Source organism: Saccoglossus kowalevskii, chromosome 12 (genome assembly GCF_978046115.1).
Source record: "Saccoglossus kowalevskii chromosome 12, keSacKowa6.1, whole genome shotgun sequence".
In the NCBI taxonomy this organism is placed as follows: Eukaryota; Metazoa; Hemichordata; class Enteropneusta; family Harrimaniidae; genus Saccoglossus; species Saccoglossus kowalevskii.
In genome coordinates, this window is record NC_140652.1 from 17156728 (window position 1) to 17164697 (window position 7970).

Genomic DNA, 7970 nt, shown 5'->3' on the forward strand with positions numbered 1-7970 from the left:
CATGTAAGAAGAAAACACAATTATTTTGTTCCTAATTCTAACATCAGCCAGAGTAATATATAAGTCGAAATGTTTGTTAAGAGATCCCTCGTGTTCGTTCCAGATAAGCCATTGAGTTGACAGCAATACCAGAGTAGTCACCTGCTAAAATAATCTTCGGCAGAATACGTGTCTGTATTGTATGTTTGGCGCGTAAATACCTATGTGCAGACGACACAGACACCTGTTTTATGAGAACGATATTGGATCTTTTTTAGATTTTATGTCAATTTCAAAGCGAGTATATGCGGACAAACAAACGTGCATTGCAAAACACAGCAACAATTGTATGTATACATCAATAATTAATCCGTTTATTCCGTAGAATTGATGAAGCGAAGGGGTATAACTGATTAAAATTGCGAGTTTGATTGCTAGCCGCCAAGTATTCACTGACAAGTCTTATTAGTTTAGTTCAATCTTGCCCATTGTTGCACTGTTTTGGACGCACGCACAAACAGTTCTGTTGATTAAACATGCATATAAATGCATACGGGCGTTGAGAATTACCGTTACGTACTATGAATTTACAGCGCATGCGCAGTTACATTTGCAAATTAAAAAACAACATATAATCTCCGAGATTGCCTGTATTTTCTTGTGTGACTAAAAACATTGTACAAACATTCCGTTTATAGTCAAAGTTAGCACTATATAAGCATTACGTAGCGACGCTTGCATACCTCTTAAAATATGTGTTATCAAAAGCGGAACTATACTACTAAACTTAGACTTATATATTGTAGGAATTGATGATTTACTTGTTTCAGCACGGGGAGCGAGCATACCTATACAGCATTTTCACAGTGTGAAAAACCCGACGTTATATTGTCATGCATGTGTGCGTTTCAGTGTGTGACATGATGAAATGTATGCGTATATTACCAAGGTTTTCGGAGTAACGACCAAGTGTCATAAATACGGCGGAGTTCACGACATCATGTTCCATAAAGAGGTGGTGATTTGCGACGTTGTTTCACGCTAGCTGTACTTCGATGTGCAGACGTTGACGTCATTTCTTATTGGAGTTCATGATATTCTGACAAACGAACGACCGACCGATTGATTGTACGTGACAAAAATGATAATTTTATCGAAATATTCAGCACGTGACTTGCCATCTGAGTAACAAAATACAGAAAAAACAAAACTAAAAAACAAAAAGCAACAACACAAAATGGCCTAGATGTAATTGAATACACATCATCACCATGGTAACCAGGAACATCGTAATACTTATTTGTTATTCTTTGTGATACATAGATTAAGAACGACAATATTGTATGAAAATGAATTTTTAATATTTAAACTATTATTAAACAGAAGAACATTGCAGTATAATAGTTTATACTACATACGTGGCATTTTGGATGTGGTGGTCTTCTAGTGTGCGTTTATCGACTTATACCCTCGCTAACCTACATCGGTGAAATCATGAAATACAATCTCATACGGAACATCTCACGTACCGCGGTCGGCATCTATCTCTTGTAAAACATTAAACACACATTTTCTTCATCGCTTTCGGCACGCACACACACATACACACAAAATACATTTGAGAGAGTATATCATAGCGTGTGCTAGAAAGGTAATGCACAAAAAGAAATATGAGAACGTAGCTTTACTGATTGTCATCTCTCTGTTCAATAAGCTGATACATTATTATTGTTGCATCGTGGTCACCTCCCTTAGTTCCTGTCGTGTGTATTCTTGGCCATTCACATTTGATTTCACGCTCACAGTATGTTAAAATTATAACTTGCACTTTTTGTCAAGTTTAAGCCATCTATCTCACTTTTGTACATGACTCCCGCTTCTTTTGGGCTAGTAGGTTTCATGAATTGTGCCATAGTCGTCTCGCAGCTCGAGTTCGAATTTCATGCAAAGTATTTTACTCGCGTTGTATACGTAGCATAGAAACCATGCCAAACACTTCTGAAACATTTAGTACGTCTTTTTCTTGTCCTAACAATATGTTTATTGTGTAAATGTTGTAATAGGTCGTCTTACAGATATAAAAGAAATACATATCACGTACAAATAAGTAGATAAACAAACAAACAAACAAACAGACAATAAATAAATAAATAAATAAATAAATAAATAAATAAATAAATAAATAAATAAATAAATAAATAAATAAATAAATAAATAAATAAATAAATAAATAAATAAATAAAATGTGTCCCTTTTGAACTTGGCTGGATTTCATATTTATGTCACTCTGTTATCATCTGTTGTGTCATCTGCTGTCTCTGTACCATACTTCGAAACACTCTTTCTCATGTGTATGTGTGACCTGATTTCCTTGTCTAGTGTCATACCTCTGACATGATGTCTGTCTAGTCATACCTAGACATTTTTATCACCGTATAGGATTGCCATCTTATTTGGTACGGGTTCTGTTTATCATCATTTGATATCTGGCTTCAACGTACCTTATATTGTATACTAAGTGTTTCAACAATAGTAAATGTGTTTCTATATTATCAAGCAGTGCCTGTTAACTACACCTACTACACAGCTACACCAATTTCATTATTGTTATTATACATCTGTCACCGTAACGCCATAAGTTGCAGCATGCCGTAATTTTGCGTTTATTGCACTAGATATTTTCATCCTACCATATTAAGAAATGTGAATTCCAAATATGGCTTCCCCCGGGGGTTTTACCATACCCCACACAAAGAAGTTCGCTAAATCTGTTCCAAGCATTTAGGATTTCGGCATTAGTGCATTGATGCATTTCTGGGAGCAAAAGATGTATAATACAAAAGGTTATTACGAGGATACTGTAAAGTATGCACTCAGACAGTACGCGGTCGAATCGAACTCCGCTGCGCGTCAGCCGAAACTGTGCAGTATCCTCGCAATGGCCTCATATTATTATTACTGAATTTTCTGGATCAGCTAGTGCAGTGTATCAATTTGCCTATTCCTGTTTAAGGTCGAGGTCAAAGAATGAGCCCGAAGCCAATGCGCAATTCGAAGATTTTCATGGAGCTCGACTTTGCAGACACGTGATCACAATTGCAGACTATATTGTTTCGCACCAAAACACCACATTCAAGTGAAGTTTATTCCCGCCTAGTCGTGTCTTTTTTTTATATTGCAGAATATTTTCAGAAATTGCTTAATAACAAAAGGCACAATTACCATGAAATATCATTCTTTTGTGTGTTACGGTGACGTAGTTTGAGAAACTTCAAGTTCATAAATCGTTATTTTTAGAAAAAGAAAATAACATTTTTGTCACTTTTTAAAACCCCGATTTTTTAAATAATAATGAACAACAAAAAGTATCCTATATTCAGCCTATGTCACCCGCCTACAATTTAAGATATGATATGTTTTCTCTGCCCTAGAAACATACGGCAAAAGTACTGTAATACTACCAAAATGGCCACTATCCACTAAAATACAACCATCATTTTCTCAAAAATTGAACCGGTGACGCCAACTGTTTGAAATGAATATCATTATATTGCTCGAAAATACAGGTTATTGGAAAATGAATAAGTTCTGGGCATTCTACCTTAACGACGCTATGTTGGTGATTATTTTCCAATTGACGTAGTATGCCATGAAGCTCCCATTTCGAAGTCTCGCGAATAGCGAGATGACCATAGACTCACAAGACAAAGGTTTTATTTTTTTCTTCTCAAGTCGTTTTCCTCGTGTCATACTAAGCATTATTAAGCGTGTTTGAGTACGGCGTAAGCTCCACCATTTTTGTTTATGCTGTTGAAGCATCACAAGCGTTCACTGTCTTCTGTGACGTCATTTGAGTTCGACCTACGCGCGCGTGGAACTCGCGTCGTCATCACGTATCACGTTTCGTGAATATCTAGGTTGCGCTTCCTCGTCTTGTAGATTCTTGAATGATATATCAGCCTGCGCGTGAGATTACTATAACACAGATTGAGCTTTTCTTCTTTGTACCTAAATACTGGATAAGTCTTCTCTCATCCGAACTGAGACATCGTGTGGTATAATATCCCTCACTCGACTTAAACAACTGACTTAAAGGGCGGCAGTCGTCATGCCGCGTCCTGTTCGATATGGGACTCATAGCGACGTATACAACGCGTGTAAAATACATTGTTTATTTACATGGAATTCGAACACGCGCTGCGCGACGACCACCGCGCTTTAAAATTACAAACTTGTGTTGGTATCATACGTGGGCTTGTATGTCATATTCTGCATGCTGTTACGGTAGAAATTCGACATGTTCATCCAGCCACACTGTATTTCTACGTTAACTTTATTGCACGCTACTTCGATCCGTCTTTTTGTAGGGACGGTGATTGTGGAGTCTGCTTTACACTGCTTGTTCGTCTATGTGCCTGTAATTTATATCATAAGCTAGTGGAAAATTTACTAGTTCATCTGTTACATCGATAATCTGTCACTTGTCTGATGTAGACCATAGTGAAACTATTTGACCAAGTCTTACGTTGATATATTGTGGGCACACAAAGAAGGGACACCGTTTCTGTTCGAAACGCCCGGCATCACTTATTGGTCGACGTGTGTCTATATCTTTCTATCACTGATAAGATCATGTGTTATTGCTTTCGTTTATATCAGTAACCTTATTGGATTGCCAATTTGGTAATTGATAGAGTATTAATTGAGAATAATATTAACGATGTTGCAATAATCATATAAATAGTATTCTGATTACGCCATATAGGGATATCCCAGAAGCCCTACACGATGATCTTGAATAAAGTGTGTATATGATTGAATCTAGCTAATGATTCTCGATCGACAAAAAAAATGACTCACGTAACCCCACTTCAATTCTTACCAAATGTCACTGGATATTTTTGCTGGAATTTTAAGTAGACTAATACTCGGGCTTACGTGGAATGTACATCTTTGTATTTTATGGAAAGAATGATGCTACTTAGTCCATGGTTCCGCCAGTGTATTCATCGATCATCGACCATGTACGAGTTTTCCTAATCCATGCCGATAAAAAATATTTGTTAAATAATTGTGTGAAATCATTAATCAACGTGTGCAATATAGTGTGTCAATTATTATAAACTTAAATATTTTCAATAATAAACGTTCTATGTTGTAGATCAGACCAAGCGTTGCGTGCAATTGTATCTGAATAGTAATTATTCAACTATTGTGCATACAATGTCATCATGTTGCGATCAAAGACTAATAACCACATGATTCGTCAATTAATTAATTGACAAATCATCACCGTTTTAGAATGCGAGAATCACAAACCAAATAATGAGAAAACAATTATTTTACTATAATTATAATGCATACAAGTTTTGTAATACATAGAATTCCTGGGAGATTCTTTGCAAAATGTCTTTAATGTTTTACTATTCTAAAGTAAGATCATTTGAGACGTTCTTAAAAGGTAAGAATCGTCTATTTCATCAATTGCTACATGCTCGGAAAGGCAATGTGACATGCCTTGAGCTACTCGGGTACTAGACGACTACTTAATCATTTGGGTACGTGTTCGCGAGTCCCGGTGGAGGTAGATCTAACGTTTGCATGAATAAACGTACTCGTTACCAAATCATGATCGCAGCATTCCAAGCATGCTACAACAGACACATGTGCGCAAAATAACTTGACCCTTAGTATTAAGTTGAATTCGAATTTGGAATAAATAAATCACATTTTGCGTACAATCATCAAATCTGTTCGCGTAATATACCCCGGTACGTTGCGTATTTGAGTATCAGTGGGATCCGTTGTACGTAGACATCATGATTGTCAGTCAATTGATCCAGATACTGTCAACACACGTGTGCATCCTTGACGAGATTGACTACGACTTATAATAACAGAGATCAGCACGTCACAATGCAATGCGTGGATTAAATATGATTCGCAATAGCATAAATACGTTCAAAGGCTTCACTGAAAGAATGACATCGACGTTCGTGATGGTAATTTACGTGTATAATCTTTGATGTATATATGATTCCGCTAAAGTTGTTGCCATGGAGATGCGCGTTTGTACGACAACAGTTTCACATTGTTCTAAACCACATGTGATAGAAAACGCTAACTAAATGCCGTAATCCTAATAGTATTTAAACAAATTTACGGACTGACATAATTCAGGATAAAAAAAGTTAGTTAAATCATTAAATATTTTTTATCGTGTTGAAGAAATGGAAAGGCGAATAAACCAGTTAAACAGCTAGCTGACTGTTTTGACATACCCTGCCAGCGAGGAGAAAAAAAAAAGCGTCATGTCAAAGGCCTCCGGCATTGATAGACAAAAGATGCACAGGTTTCGTCGGGACACGATCACTTCATTAAAATCTACATACGCCAATACAGTAACCGTGTTGTGATTTATTCGACTAAGTCCATTTCAATGTTACTTGATATTAAAAAGTGCTCATTGGAAGAAGAGGGTGTTATTAAGAATTCACGTTGCTAACGAAACTGAAGATGACGCAAACAAGTTTAACGTACTGCAGTCGTAGTTTAGTCAGCTCTGTATCAATGAGGCAGTATGCGCTTGATATACAAGGAAGCGATTTTCCAAGCGTGGAGTGTGGTTTCTAAATGTATCATGGTACACTTTTCGCCAACCAACCAACTAACCTTTGAAATTGGGGTTGAGTTGACTTTACAGTCTGTTGGACAATTTCGTGGGTGGTTACTCGGGCACAGTTTCACTTGATTTTAAACGTTCGTTTACACACGGTGTCTTCGCGTCCAAAACCGCAGTTATTCAAAAGCAAATCGCGTAATTTATGCGTGAAATGATATACACGTTTACTGCGAGGAATCGTCAATCCAGGCAACAGATCACCTCATATATATATGGGTATAATCAGTATCAGACCGACCGTTTGCAGGCAACTGAACTGTACGAGACAGAGATTCGGGGTGGCTTTGTATGATGAGATACTAGTAGTTAGCGCTGTGTACATTTAGGCTCCTTGCTTGTATGTATGTTTAGATACTAAACCAGGCTCCGTAATTTTTGCTTATAGCGTAACGATCCTCTTTGTGTATTTGACTTACATTATCCTAGTATATAAGAATAGATCCTTCGTATGCCCATATTAGGTGCGCAGCCATTTTTTGTTGGAGTCTTAGTGGCATAACAGTGGTCGTGGTTTCACGAATGGGTGATATGTTTACTTGAGGTGGCCTTCGAAGCATGTGGCTTAGCGGAACTTGAACTTGAAGATGCTTAGAGTTATGGCCTAGTGCGAAATGGTGCAACTATGATCGACTGGCACAGTGAAAGAGTTAAATTGCAATGACGAAATATATTTGGTTTGGCTTAAATTGTTTGATGCACAAATAATCCCTCAGAACCTCTGGTTTTTTAAATTTAGAATACGACCGTGATCACATTGAGACATTTGTCGTTTTAATCTGTATATTAATATTTGTTTAACATTCCCATTTCCTCGAGTTACAATGATGAATTTATAGTCGTGCTCAGTCAGGTCATTTACTGGAAGAGTGGTGTTCAACATGTTGTGATAAATTCCCCCAAATGAAGAGATTTTTACTAAAGTGGTAAACGAGAATCCGATATACAAATACTTGTTTTCGAATTTACAGCAAAAATTATACCTTGACATTTGAGTCTAAGTACGCAGTGATGATCGTGCTTCCGGGTTTGCCGCCAGAAATACTACTTATGTCGTCTGCGAGTGCGACATTTGGTGCCGCCCCATGCTTTCTATTAATAGAGTCCATCCACGAGCGGGAACAGGGGCTTTTGTCGGGTGAGATTACCAGTGCGCTTTTCCGCCAAATCTCTGTCAATACTTCTAACCGATACTCCTGGGAACTCGCAGAATGCGTGGCGTCTCGTGTGATAGCAACGGACCCGCGGATGTCTCAAGTGGTATCAGCTGACCGAGAGAACGCATGCGCGCAACGTATGACGTACCTGGCCA